The following is a 15,415-nucleotide window of genomic DNA, read 5'->3' as shown; positions in this document are numbered from 1 at the left end:
AAGATAGAATAAATGTTATATTTTAAAACAAATTTCTCCTTATAGTTCTGTTTTCGGCAGGTGGGTGGGGGGATCCTAAAGTATGTATCTTTGGCCATTTTTCACAATGCCACTATGTGTTTTCTTTGTTTTGCTTGTTGAGTCCTTTTGACCTTGAATTTACTTTGGTAAGTACATCATCACTGCTGCTTTTATTTTGCTGCCACTAATCTGGTGTGTCTTTGGCTAAACCTTTATTTTGCATTTGTCTCTTTGTTTAAGATATACTTCTTTTAACTGCATATAAGAGTATTTTTTGCTCTAATCCCACATTTGTGTCTTGAGATTCAGTCCATTTAAATTTGTATAATGATGATAACCTTATTTTTTTGTATTATATTATCCTTATTATCAGTTTTACTACTTCCTAAATATAACTTTCATTCTCTTCTTCTTCCTAACACCTTTATGACATTTCTGTTCAGTTTTGTCCCCCCCCATACCTCATTAGTTTGGTAATTTTTATGTTTACTAATTGTCCAGTTATATATTTGGTCCTCTCTAACAGGCATGATTTATGTTTTTTCTATTATTTGATCAGAATATAATTAACCTTTCTTGGTAGAGAAAGATACTCTATCCTCCATATTTGCCTCAGCAAGGTGAACAGTATTATTTCCGGATTTTTCTAGAAACATTTAAACTGCTTTTATGAAGACTATATTTTTCTTAGGTTAAGTCAATTCTGCTTCAAGAAAACTTACTTAACATTTTTATTCAAAGTCCCCAGTCACTTTATTTGTCATAATTTAACTATAGCTATATGAATGTGTACTTGAGGGTGTGTATTTTACCACAACAGTCATTGCTAACCATTGTCTTGCTCTGTTATTTTGAGATCTATCTTCTGATTTAGTATTCATTTATTTAGAATACTTCCTTTAGTGTTTTCCTCAAATAGAGTTAATTGGTAGAATAGTGTTCATATTATTTAATGTCTGAAGCTGTTTATTTCTCCATGGTCTATGGGAAGCAGCTTCTAAAATGGCTCCCAATGATCCTTGCCTCCTGGTATTCACGGCCTTGTGTAATTCCCTCCATTTGAGTAACTTGCTTCTAATCAATAGCATACCTTTAACACTGAGGAGATGCCACCTTCGTGATTAGATTACAAGAGATTGTAGCTTCTGTCTTGCTAACAGGCTGTCCCCCTTGTTGGATTTAGTGAACCAACTTGCCATGTTGGGGAGGCCCGTATAGCAGGGAACTGAGGGTGGCCTTTCACCAACAGTCGGTATGAAACTGAGGCTCTCAGTCCAACAGCCCACATGAACTGAATCCTGTAAACAACCATATAAGTGAACTTGGAAGCGGATCCTTCCCCAGTTGAGCCATCAGATGAGGCCCCAAGCCTAGCTGAGACCTTGAATGCAGCCTCATGAGAGACCCTAAAACAGAGGACCAAGCTAAGCTGTGCCCAGATTCCAGACTCATATAAACTATGAGATAATAAATGTGTGCTTTTTTAGGCCACTAAGTTTATGGGGATGTAGAGCCAGGCAATTAGGGACTGGAGGGTCAGTGGCTTTGTGAGGGACTTCTGGAATGAAAGCCATAACATCTTTCAGGAATGGTCAGCGTTTAGCTGCTCCATAAGTCAGTTTTGGAAACTATGCGGGTCAGTAACTGGCAGTCTGGGAAGACGGATGATTGGAAGCCTGCTGGGGGTGTGGCACTGGTGTGCCCGTGTTGGGCATTATTCAAGGTTCCTGTGGTCATCATGGATTAATGATATGAGGCGCATGGGCCATGCCAGTGACCGGGGGACTTTGAAGTATCCTCTGGCAGTCCCTGTAGTCCAACCATAGGTGGCTTCTGCTGGTCAGTAAATGATGGGCAGCCAGAGGAATCAGGGGCATGGTCCCAGGGATTTGGGACCTCACGTGACCAGAGATCAACTTTCCTGAGTTCGTCAATCACTGGAGGACCTGGTGCACACCTGGTTTTCAGTGTCTAAGAAGTGGGTGGGGAGGGTGAGTTTGAGTTTTCATCTCTGTCAGAAGAGGGAGGACCAGCTAGGTTGCCCTGGATGTGCACTGAAACATGCAGAAGCTCAGTTTATGCACACAAGATGTTGTCTCCCCTCAGCCTGAGCACTTTGAAGACAATGGAAAATAGGAATATTGTTTATTGGGAGCCAACCCTGCATGGGGTTCAGAATCGCAGAGTGACAGGGACTTCCCTGGTGGTCCAGTGGTTAAGACTCCGCGCTCCCAATGTAGGGGGCATGGGTTTGATCCCTGGTTGGGGAAGATCCCACATGCCGCGTGGCACGGCCAAAAAAAAAAAAATAAAAGAATCGCAGAGTGACTGAGTATGGGCACTTTGGAGTCAGCTGAACTTGGCTTAAGTATTTCCTGGTCCTTCTACTTGCTAGCAGTGTGACCTTGGGCAACCGACTTCACCTCACTGTGCTTCCGCTGCTTCTACTGTCAAATGGTCCAAATGATGATCATTGTCAGGTAGCTGACAAGGTTGCAGTGAAAATTAAATGAGGTACCTGATATTGATCACCAGGGCCTCAGGGCAGAGGCAAGTTCCAGACTTGGTGTCCCTGAGACAGGTCACCATCTTCCTGCTGCATGAGCACCACGTGGCTGGTGTCCCACATCCAGAGCCCTTCCTGTTTCAGTGGAAAATGTGGTGCAGCCGGTGGAAGAAAGGTGAGATGGGAGGGTCAGCCCCACAGCCTAGAGGAGGGGGAGGCAGCTCCCTGCAGGGTGTCTGCGAGCGAGGTCTGGGTCGGGGTGACCACCGGCCCCAGTCAGGGAGACGCTACCCCCTGATGCCCCGCACAGGCCCTTCAGTCCTCACTGGCTCTGTGCACATGCTCAGTTGATCCCCACCAGAGCTGCTTTCCCCCAGCACAATACTGTTAAATAAGCTATAGACCTCATTCAAATTTCACCATTTTTCCCACTAGTGTTCTTTTTGTTTCAAGATCTTCTCCAAACTTTGACTGTTCCTCCGTCTATCCTTGTCTTTAATGACCTTGACACTTTTGAAAAGTACAGTTCAGGTACTTTGTAGAATGTCTCTCAACTTAGGTTTGTCTGTTATTTTCTCATGATTAGATTGTGGTTTTGCATTTTAGCAAGAATGCCACAGAAATGTCCTCAGTGCACTTCTTGAGGAGGTACGTGATGTCGATGTTAAACTTGATCATTTGGTTAAGGTAATATCTGCTGGTTTCTGCATTGTAAAGTTTCTATTTTTCGCATTGTACTTAATAAATACCTTGGGGAAGATACTTTGAGACTATGCGAATATTCTGTTTCTATTCAATCTTTTGCCCACTAATTTTAGCATTTATCAGTGGATCTTGCCTACAACAATTATTACCGTGGTGTTTGCCCAATAGTGGTTTTGTATTTCCTTCATTCCTTCTACATTTATTAATTGGGATTATTCTCTAAGAAAGAGCTGTCCCTCCCCTCTCACTTATTTATTGTCTTTTTATTCACTTTTTAATTTATATCAGTATGGACTCATGGATATTTATTTTATTCTCTGGGTTATCCTCCAATACAGTAGCCCCTCCTTATCCGCAGTTTAGTTTTCCACAGTTTCAGTTACCCATGGTCAAATGTGGTCCAAAAATATTAAATGGAAAATTCCAGAAACCAACAATTTATAAGTTTTAAAATTGTGTGCCATTCTGAGTGGTGTGATTAAATCTCCCGCCATCCCGCTTCGTCCTGCCTGGGGCTGTGAATCATCCCTTCATCCAGTGTATCCCACCCGTTTGTTGCAATATAGCAGTGATTGTGTTCAAGTAACCACTATTTTACTTAATAATGGCCCCAAAGTGCAGGAGTAGTGATGCTGGCAGTTTGGCTATTCTCTACTGTGCCTAACTTATAAATTAAACTTTATCATAGGTATGTATGTGTATAGGGAAAAATAGTATGTATGAGGTTCGGTACAATATGTGGTTTCAGGCATCCATTGGGGATCTTGGAACATATCCCCCATGGATAAGGGGGGAGCTACTGAACTAGCATTATTTATTGTGTTGCTCACATTGTCCCAGCTGTGGCCATTGGGAGCTCCTTCACGTTGGCTCCTGTGTCCTTTTTTTTATTGTTTAAATAAACTTTAAAAAATCTACAATAGCTTTCGATTTATAGAAAAGTCTAAAAGATAGTTTTCTCCATCGTTAACATCCTACATTGCTATGGTATGTTTGTCACAACTAAGGAACCAACATTGGTACATTACTGTTAACTAAACTACACACTTTATTTGCATTTCTTTGGTGTTAAACTAATGTTTTTTTTTTCTGTTGCAGGATCTCATCCAGGACACCACATTACATTTATTCATCATGTCTCTTTGGCTTCCCCTAGACTGTGAGTTTCTCAAACTTTCCTTGTTTGTGATGACCTTGACAGTTTCTAGGAGTACTGGTCAAGTGATTGATAGAACATTCTTCAGTTGCTCTTATCTGACATTTTTCTCATTACCAGACTAGGGTTTGAGATTTTGGGAAGAATACCACAGAAGTGAAGTACCATTCTCATCACTTCATATCAGGGGTACATGCTATCAACCTGACTTATCCCCAATAATGTTAACCTTGATCACTCCCTTGGCAGAGGTTTGCCAGCTTTCTCCACTATAAAGATACTCCCCACCCCCTTTCTATACTCCAGTCTTAGGAAGCAAGTCACTAAGCACACCCAGGGATGGGGAGAGGATGTTAACCACTACCTCCTGGACGGGGAAATATCTACACACATTATTTGAAATTCTCCAAGTTATCTGTCTCATCTCTCCCATTTATTAGTTTATTCAATCATGTATTTATACCAGTATGGACTTATGGATATTCATTTTTATTTCATGGGTTATAATCCAATACTATTGTTTATGTTTTGTTGCTCAGATCTCTAGCTTTGGCCATTAGGAGCTCCTCTGGGTTGGCTTCTGTATCTTTTTGACATGCCCTGCCTTTTTTGAGTACGTTCTTACTTTTTGGCACCACAAGATGTTTCAGGTTCATCTTGTAGTTTCCCTGCTCCAGCCCTGGACTCAAGCACTTCTCCAAGAAGCCCTAACTCCTTTTATTGGAGAATGGTATTGAGAAACAGGATCTGGGCACTAAATGTGCTCACTGACTAGGCAGAACACTCCAGTGTTACCTAGTATATTCTTAGAGCCCAATCAAGAGACAGAAATCACACAGGAGTTTGAAGAGAGCATGTTTAATATAAGTAATTAACTATAACAGGGAATTGGAGGAATGGGAGATTGGCTACTAAGAGGTAAAGAGCACTCCAAAGAATAGCAAATATAGGGAGTAGCCTTTATCCCTAGTGCTGAGATAAAGCACCTGAGAAAGAGGCCACTCCCCATCTCTCCACCCCGGCTTAGAATTTGATCTAATTGGAAAGGGCACGACCAAGACCCATTGGATGGCAGAGAAGTTTGCTGAGCTGGTTGGCAGGGCTTGATGGAAGTCTGCCCTCTGGGATGACGGGGGAAGACGTTTATGGGATGTGCCACATGCTTATGGCCGCTGGGTGCTACTGTCCACCTAGGGATGCACTGCAGAAGCCATGGGTGCTGCAGGAACTTGGTGAGAGCAGCACACCAGAGCTAGGAAGAGAAGTCTCTTCCTCCTCCAGTGTCTTTCTATGCCCTCTACTGATAACTGAAATACTTAGGCTAATTTCTTTCCTTTCCCATCCTCTTCAGTGCCGTTATACTATTCATTTTTAATATAGGTATGTTCATTTGTTAGTGTATATGTCATTTAGGGTTCACCCCACATTGTAGTTAATTTTAATTTTTTTGGAGGATGTGAAACAGTATGGTTTCATGAATCAAAGCTACACAAAAAGGTATATTCAGAGAAGCGCCACTTATCTCCTTGTCCCTACTATCCTGTCCCTTTCCCACCTATCCCATGTAGGTAAGTGAGCTCTTTAGTTTCAAGTGTATCCTCCTGTATTTCTTTTGCAACGACATGTATGTCTTCTTATATCCCCTTCTTTCTAGACACTCTTTAAAGCTTCACTTTTTTCATTTAACAGTATGAAATCATTCCATATCCATTCATAGTCTTCCTTTTGTTGGAGATCTTTAAGATGAATTTCTAGATGTAGGATTGCTGACTCAAGAGGTAAGAACAAATGTAGTCTAGTTAGATATTACCCAATTCCTCGCCAGAAGGATTGAAGCAGTTTGTGTTCCCAACATAAATATACTAGAGTGCTTTTTTCCCCACAGCCTCACCAACATAACATATTGTCACACTTTTAATTTTTACCAGTCTGATAGATGAGACATGGCATCTTGGTGTTATTTTAATGTGCATTTTGCTAATTGTAAGTAAGTTTGAGCTTTAAAAATATATTTGGTGGCCATCGTACATCTCTTTTTCTTTTTGTGAATTACCTGTTCATGTCTTCCCATTTTTTAAATTTGTTTTGTATTAAAGTATAGTTGATTCACAATGTTGTGTTAATTTCTGCTGTACAGCAGTGATTCAGTTATACATATACATACATTCTTTTTAAAATATTTTTTTCCATTGTTTATCCATTCCATATATAATAGCTTGCATATGCTAACCCCAGCGTCCCACTCCATCCCTCCCCCACCCTCCATCCCCCTTGGAAACCACAAGTCTGTCTTCTACGTCTGTGAGTCTGTTTCTGTTTCGTAGATGCATTTGTGTCAGGTTTTAGATTTCATATATAAGTGATATCATATGGTGTTTGTCTTTCTCTTTCTGACTTACTGCACTTAGTATGATAATCTCTAGTTGCATCCCTGTTGCTGAAAATGGCATTATCTCATTCTTTTTGATGGCTGAGTAGTATTCCATTGTATATATGTACCACATCTTCTTTATCCATTCATCTGTCAATGGACATTTAGGTTGCTCCCACATTTTTAAAATGAGGTTTTTAGGCCCATGTTTCTCAATTTTTAAGAGTTCTTTATATCAGGGATCAGCAAACTAGAACCCATAGGCCAAATCTGGCCCACCACCAGTTTTTATAAATAAAGTTTTATTGAAACACAGCCACACTCATTTGTTTACATATTGTCTATGCTGCTTTCACACTACCCCTGCAGAGTTGGTAGTGTAGATTGAGTCAATTCTTTTCGTTCTTTTTTTTTTAAGAATTTACCAAGTGTAATAAATTAGAGGTGAAGTCACAACAAAAGAATTTATGGCGTCCAAAAAAATTCACAAGTAGAAGTTTCCTTCTATCAACTTCTCAGAGTCCCATGAGCTCTCCCCTGACCTCTGAAAGATGGGTTTTACCAAAATCTGGTTTACACTGAACTTTTCAGGTATATATGATCTGAAAAGAAAGAAGTATCTGATAAGAACCTGCCTGGTGCTCCTTCCTTGTTGCAGCCCTTCTTTGTGTAAGTGATCAGAATCAGGTCCAAGTGACACAGAACCAAGCATGACATATCACACCAAACACCATTTCCTGTCCAACCAATTCTCATCTCTCTCCAGTAATGAAGAGGTGGACGTTCTTCTTGGACTGCAGCATCTGTGCAGCCCGCTCGACCCCGACCACAGCAGCCAACCTCTGGGCATCGTACTTGGAGTAGAGGACAGTGCAGGTCCAGGCAGCTTCCTCTCCTCTGGTGGTGGCTTGCAGCATGTTACAGACTTCACTGTAGAAGTGGGGATATGTTGGCAGTTCATAGAAAATCAGGTTCCTGATGCCTTTTATTGTGTATCTTTTGTAGAAATGGAAGCTCTCTGTGAGGAGCAGGAACTGCTTCTCTCCTTGAAGGAAGAAGTGTCTGGCCCTGGAGACACCAGACTTCTGGGCACACTCGCAGATATGAGTGAAGTTCAGTTCCTCCTTCCTGAAGTAATTTCGGAGACGCACAAAGTCCAAGTAGGAGGGGACATAGATAAGCGTGTGAGACATGACTGCATCACGATACTGAGGCAAAATCTTGTTGACGAAAAAGTTAAACCTGGCATCAATCACTGAAGCTAGGTTTTCAGCTTCCATCCTCTGGAAGACACGTGGGAGCTGCACCAGGACATGACTGATGCAGCCTGTCATCGGGACGTTCCTCACAGCCACCTGGCCTTGCCCATGGACGCAGTATTTGATGAACACAGAGTTGATCTGGGCATCCTGCAGGGCCCCAGACAGCAGCGTCTGACGATAGTACTTGGACCAATTATTGAGGCTCCACATGCGCACTCGAGAAAAGTCCACCCCATGTGAGTCCAAGGGCAGTAGGTCCATGTGGTTCATCAAATGCAAGACATGCTCCCAGTTCTGCATCAGGTAAATGTCAGCTTGATCAATGATGAGAAGCTCAATAGAAGACAGAAAGTCAAAATCTCTCTTCTTCTCTCCTTCTCCACCAATGATGGTCCTCAAGCCCAGAGGGGAGGCAATGAGGATGTCTGACGAATAGAAGGGGGCATAAAGTCGGATGCTTCTCTGCAGTATTGCCACTCCAGTCCTGAACTGGTCATCGATGTTGCCGACAAATACAGCTTCATAATCCTCAGGCCTCTTCAGGTTGGGTGGTCTCTCCTCGGGATCTGAGCCATACTCTCCATTAAACCTTTTTGTTGCCTACAATTATTTTCTTCTTGCTGTCGCCCTCAAGAAGACTGATGAAGAGCTGTACCACCCGCAAAGCAGCTTCCCGGAATGGCACCACTATCAGCACCTTGGGCCTCGTTAGCCCTTGGTCCCTGAAGTCATCATCATCACCCACCCCAAGTTTCTGGCTTCGGCACCTGCTGTTGTTGGTAAGCACCTGGGCATTGGCTTTGAGGACGTGATTTATCACATGCAGGCAGTACACGTGGCGGATCTCTTCCCCATTCTTCAGGGCAGTCCTTTCTGGGTAGAACAGGTCCCGGTAAGAATTCATAATTAAGAAGAGCTCTTTCTGGAGGGGTGTGAAGGGGCTACTTGAATTTGGGGGACCAGAGAGGAACTGGCTGTTGGTCTTGATCCAGGTGGATTCCAGAGGCTTCTGGAGATGAAGTGACTTTAAGTCAATGTCCTTTGGGGGTTTACAGGTTTCCGGTTTCCAACTGTTGAAACCTGGATGAAAAGACAAGCTGGCCCAGGATGGGCCATTTTAGCTGGTGGGTAGTTTTGGGATTTGTGGCAACAGCCTGGATTTCTTTTTCTTTCAGTTCTTTGTTTACATGTTGTGCAAATGGATCTTGTAATGCTTTCAGAGAACAGTTGCCTTCTCTTTCCTCTTCGAGAGAGTTGGTTTCTAGGCTGAAGAGTGACTCATGTTTTGCATCTGTAAACTCCTCTGGGGATTCCTCTGATGTGCCAGGTGGCCCGTGCCCATCTTTTCCCTTAGGGTCAGCAGGTAAGGCCGCATTCTTCTGCATGTCAGTAGACGCTACTGCCGTCTCTTCCTCCACACTGATGTCACTATCGCCATCTTCAAGATTCATTTCTGTCTCATCTATAACACTGTCTTCTTCTTCCTCTTCCTCCTCCTCATCTTCCTTGGAAACATCCTTTAATGTGGCAAGTAGTCTGTTGTAACCAGAAACTTGTTCTGGTTCACTCTCTGCTTCACTTTCAGAACTTGAAGTATCTAAACTCTCTGACAGTTGACAAGTCTGTGGTTTTGCTTCCTTTCTGGAAACCCTTGGAAGGTGGAAAACAGAAGTTCAATGTTTTGAAATAAAAGATTTGGTAAAGCTGTCTTCTCTTGTAACTTAGAAAGAAGATCAGTGGACGAAAGCAGTTCAGGAGCTTGTAGTTCTAAAGAAGTCATGATCCACACCATTGTAAAGAAATCATACCCCAATAAAGATGTTAAAAAAAAAAAAAAGTCATGATCAAGTGGGGTTTATTCCAGAGACGCAAGGATAGTTCAACATCAGCCCGAGAGGCTTGTCTGCTCACCCGCCGGGGTGGGCGGGGCTGGGAGCTCAATTCTTTTCATTCTTGTTTCTTTATTCTGCTCTGTGGTAGTTATTTCCACTATTTTATCTTCCAGGTCACTTATCCGTTCTTCTGCCTCAGTTATTCTGCTATTGATTCCTTCTAGAGAATTTTGTATTTCATTTATTGTGTTGTTCATCATTGTTTCTTTGCGCTTTAATCCTTCTAGGTCCTTGTTAAACGTTTCTTGTATTTTCTCCATTCTATTTCCAAGATTTTGGATCATCTTTACTATCATTACTCTGAATTCTTTTTCAGGTAGACTGCCTATTTCCTCATCATTTGTTAGGTCTGGTGGGTTTTTACCTTGCTCCTTCATCTGCTGCGTGTTTCTCTGTCTTCTCATTTTGCTTAACTTACTGTGTTTGGTGTCTCCTTTTTGCAGGCTGCACGTTCGTAGTTCCCGTTGTTTTTGGTGTCTGCCCCCAGTGGCTAAGGTTGGTTCAGTGGGTTGTGCGGGCTTCCTGGTGGGGGGGACTGGTGCCTGTGTTCTTGTGGATGAGGCTGGATCTTGTCTTTCTGGTGGGCAGAACCGTGTCCGGTGGTGTTTTGCGGTGTCTGGGACCTTATTATGATTTTAGGCAGCCTCTCTGCTAATGGGTGGGGTTGTGTTCCTGCCTTGCTAGTTGTAGGGTGTCCAGCACTGTAGCTTGCTGGTTGTTGAATGGAGCTGGCTCTTAGCTTTGAGATGGAGATCTCTGGGAGAGCTTTCACTGTTTGATATTACGTGGAGCTGGGAGGTCTCTGGTGGTCCAATGTCCTGATCTCGGCTTTCCCACCTCAGAGGCACAGGCCTGACACTTGGCTGGAGCACCAAGACCCTGTCAGCCACATGGCTCAGAATTAAAGGGAGAAAGAAAGAAAGAGAGAGAGAGAGAGAGGGAGGGAGGCAGGGAAGGAGGGTGGGAGGGAGGAAGAGAGCGAGAGAGAGAGAGAGAGAAAGAAGGAAAGAAAAAAAGAAAGAGAGAAAGGAAGGAAGGAAGGAGAAAAGAAAGAAAAAATAAAGTTATTAAAATAAAAAAATATTAAAATTTTTTAAAAAAAGAAAAAAGAAAGAAGAGAGCAGCCGAACCAAAAAAACAAATCCACCAGTGATATCAAGCCCTAAAAACTATACTAAAAAAAAAACCAAAAGCAAAAAAAAACGGACAGACAGGACCCTAGGACAAATGGTAAAAGGAAAGCTATACAAACAAAATCACACAAAGGATACACATACACACTCACAAAAGGAGAAAAAGGAAAAAATATATATATAAAGGAAGAGTAACGAAATCAATAAAGATATCTACCAATGATAATAAACTCTAAATACTAAACTAAGATAAACATAAAACCAGAAACAAATTAGATGCAGAAGGCAAACTCCATGTCTACAGTTGTTCCCAAAGTCCACTGCCTCAATTTTGGCATGATTCTTTGTCTATTCAGGTATTCCAGAGATGCAAGTTGATTGTGAAGATTTAATCCACTGCTCCTGAGGCTGCTGGGAGAAATTTCCCTTTCTCTTATTTTTTGCATGGCTCCTGGGGTTCGGCTTTGGATTTGGCCCCACGTCTGTGTGTAGGTCGCCTGAGGGTGTCTGTTCTTCGCTCAGACAGGATGGGGTTAAAGTAGCAGCTGATTAGGGGGCTCTGGCTCACTCGGGCCAGGGGGAGGGAGGGGTACAGAATGCGGGGCAAACCTGTGGTGGCAGAGGCCGGCGTGACATTGCAACAGCCTGAGGTGCGCTGTGTGTTCTCCCGGGGAAGTTGTCCCTGGATCATGGGACCCTGGCAGTGGCGGGCCGCACAGGCTCCCGGAGAGGAGGTGTGGATAGTGACCTGTGCTCGCACACAGGCTTCCTGGTGGCTGCAGCAGCAGCCTTAGCGTCTCATGCCCATCTCTCATGTCCGCACTGATAGCTGCGGCTCACGCTCATCTCTGGAGCTCGTTTAGGCGGTGCTCTGAATCCCCTCTCCTTGCGCACCCCCAAACAATGGTCCTCCAATACTTCTAGGTAGGTCTCTGGACCTGCTGTGGCACTGTGGGGCCAGCTCAGACTCTGATCTGGCCTTACTCCTGCATGTACTTGTCTCCAAAGTCCACAGTTGCCCCCAAAGTCCACAGCCTCGATTGTGGGAACACTCGTTTTCTCTTCAGATATTTCACAGATTCAGGTTTTACCAAGCCAATTGCAGGGGTTTAATCCGCTGCTCCTGTGGCTGCACGGAGAGATTTCCCTTTCTCTTCTTTGGTCGCACAGCCCCTGGAGTTCACCTTTGGTTTTGGCCCTTCCTCTGCCTGTCAGCCACCCTCAGGCATCTGTTCCTGCCCAGCCAAGAGGGGTGAAAGCAGAGGCTGATTAGGGCTCACTTGCTCACTCAGGCCGGGGAGAGGGAGGGATACAGCTGTCACAGTTGGGGTGTGGGGGGAGTGCCTGCAGTGGCAGAGGCCAGCAGGAAGTTACTACAGCCTGAGGCATGCCATGCATTCTCCCAGGGAAGTTGGCCCCAGATAATGGGACCCTTGGCAGTGGTGGGCAGCACAGGCTCCCAGGAAGGTGTGGGCAGTGACCTGCACTTGCTCCCGGGACCCTCGGCAGCAGCAGCGGCAGCCGTCGCGCCCGCCTCTGGGATCCTAGGTAGCAGCTGCGGCTCGCATGGGTGATGCCCTGCCGTCTGTGAGTGCATGTAGGTAGAAGCTCCTATGGTGGGATTGCCCCTCTCCTTGAGCACCCTGCAACAATGGTCTCTTGCCTCTCAGGAAGGCCTAGGCTTTTTCCCAGACTCCCTCAGTTGTGGTGCACTAGCCCCCTTCAGGCTGTGTTCACGCAGCCAACCCCAGTCCTCTCCCTGGGGTCTGACCTCCGAAGCCTGAGCCTCAGTGCCCAGCCCCCACCTGCCCTGAACAGACAAGCATCTCAGGCTGGGGAGTAGTGGTTGGCACCAATCCTCTGTGCGGGATTCTCTCTGCTTTGCCCTCCGCACCCCGTTGCTGCGCTCTCTTGCATAGCTCCGAAGCTTCTGCCCCGCCACCCCCCATCTCTGCCAGTGAATGGGCTTCCTAGTGTGTGGAAACTTTTCCTCCTTCACGGCTCCCTCCCAGAGGGGCAAGTCCTGTCCCTACTCTTTTGTCTCTGTTTTTTTCTTTTTTCTTTTGCCCTACCCAGCCACGTGGAGATTTTCTTGCCTTTTTGTAAGTCTGAGGTCTTCTGCCAGCGTTCAGTAGGTGTTCATTAGGAGTTGTTCCATGTGTAGATGTATTTTAGATGTATTTGTGGGGAGGAAGGTGATCTCCATGTCCTACTCCCCTGCCATCTTGAAGGTCCTCCTGGAAGTTTTATATTTTTTAATTACAGATTCAATTTCACTTCTAGTGATCAGTCTGTTCAAACTGTGTTTCTGCTTGACTCTGTCTTGGCAGGCTGTATGTTTCTAGAAATTTGTCCATTTCTTCTAGGTTGTCCAATTTGTTGGCATATAACTGTTCACAGTATTCTCTTATGATTTTTTTTTTTTTGCAGTACGCGGGTCTCTCACTGTTGTGGCCTCTCCCATTGTGGAGCACAGGCTCCGGACGCGCAGGCTCAGCGGCCATGGCTCATGGGCCCAGACGCTCCGTGGCATGTGGGATCTTCCCGGACCAGGGCACGAACCTGTGTCCCCTGCATCGGCAGGCAGACTCTCAACCGCTGCGCCACCAGGGAAGCCCTCTCTTATGATTTTTTTAATCTCTGTGATATCATTATTATCTCTCTTCTTTCATTTCTTATTTTGTTTATTTGGGTCCTCTCTCTTTTCTTCTTTGTGAGCCTGGCTAAAAGTTTATCAGTTTCATTATCCTTTTGAAAACCCAGCTCTTGGTTTCATTTACCTTTTTGGTTTTTTTATCTCTATTTTTTTTTACTTCCTCTCTGATCTTTATTATTTCCTTCCTACTTCTGACTTTGGGCTTTGTTTGTTCTTCTTTTTCTAATTCTTTCATGTGGTAAGCTAGGTTGTTTAGTTGAGATTTTTCTTATTTCTCGAGAATGGTCTGTACTGCTATGAACTGATTTTGCTGCATCCCACAGATTTTGGAAAATTGTGTTTTCATTTTCATTTGTCTTGAGGTATTTTCTGATTTCCTCTTTGATTTCATTGTTGACTTTTTTTTTAATAGCATGTTGTTTAGTCTCCACGTGTTTGTTCTTTCCCCCTTTTTCTTTCTGTAGTTATTTTCTAGCTTTGTGCCTTTGTGGTCAGAAAAGATACTTGAAATAATTTCTATCCTCGTAAATTTGTTGAGGCTTGTTTTGTGACTTAGTATGTGATCTATCCTGGAGAGCGTTCCATTTGCACCTGAAAAGAATGTGTATTCTGCTTTCTTTGCACGTAGTGCCCTGTAGATATCAATTAAGTCCAACTGGTCTATTGTGTCATTTAGGACCTCTATTGCTTTATTGATTTTCTGTCTCAGTGATCTGCCCGTTGATGTCAGTGGGGCATTAAAGTCTCCTACTCTTATTGTACTATTGTCAATTTCTTCCTTTATGTCTGTCAGTATTTGCTTTACATATTTAGGTGCTCCTGTATTGGGCACATATATGTTAACGAGTGTAGTATCCTCTTCTTTGTCTTTCATTATAGCCTTTGTTTTAAAGTGTATTTTGATACGAGTATTGCTAGCCCTGCTTTCTTGTCATTTCCATTTGCACAAAATAACTTTTTCCATCCCCTCACTTTCATTCTGTGTGTGTTTTCTCACCCTGAAGTCTCTTGTAGGCAGCATGTTGAAGGGTCTTGTTTTTTTATCCAGTCAGCCACCCTGTTTTGTTTGGAGTATTTAGTCCATTGAGATTTAAAGTAATTATTGATAGGTATGTATTTATTAGCATTTAATTCCTTGTTTTCTCATTTTTTTGTAGTTTTTTGTTCATTTCTTTTTCTTTTTGTGGTTTGATGATTTTCTTTTGTAGTATGCCTGAGTTCCTTTCTTTTTGTTTTTTTTTGTGTATCTGTTGTTGATTTTTGATTTGTGGTTACCGTGGGATTCATATATGTTGACCCATAATTGTATCTACTTGCTATAAACTGATAATCATTTAGGGTCACACACATTCTAAAAGATGTACATTTTTTACTTCCCTCCCCCACATTTTGTGATTTTGATGTTCTATTTTACATGTTCATGCTTATCCTTTTGCTGTTAATTGTAGTTACAATTGCTTTTACAAATTTTTTGATGTTTTTTAATCTATGTACTGGCTTATTTAAGTGATCATCAATCCTTTTATATATCTGCCTTTCCAATAGATTCTTGCTTCTTTTCTTTTTAGAGAAAACCCTTCAATATTTCTTTTAGGGAGGTTAATATTGCTGAATTCCTTTAGCTTTTGCTTGTCTGAGAAATTCTTTATCTTTCTTTCTATTCTAAATGGTAATCTTGCTGGGTAGGGTATCCTAAGTTGCAGGTTTTTCCCT

At 43.2% G+C, this 15,415-nt stretch overlaps 1 pseudogene; it reads right to left on the bottom strand.

Moving 5' to 3' along the window:
- Positions 1 to 7,150: 7,150 nt before the first annotated feature.
- LOC115847153 (U3 small nucleolar RNA-associated protein 25 homolog pseudogene) lies at positions 7,151 to 9,694 on the bottom strand (annotated as a pseudogene).
- Positions 9,695 to 15,415: the final 5,721 nt, after the last annotated feature.

The sequence above is a fragment of the Globicephala melas genome, chromosome X (genome assembly GCF_963455315.2).
Source record: "Globicephala melas chromosome X, mGloMel1.2, whole genome shotgun sequence".
NCBI lineage: Eukaryota > Metazoa > Chordata > Mammalia > Artiodactyla > Delphinidae > Globicephala > Globicephala melas.
The sequence above is the reverse complement of the archived record's forward strand: the minus strand, read 5'-3'. Positions and strand labels throughout refer to the sequence as shown.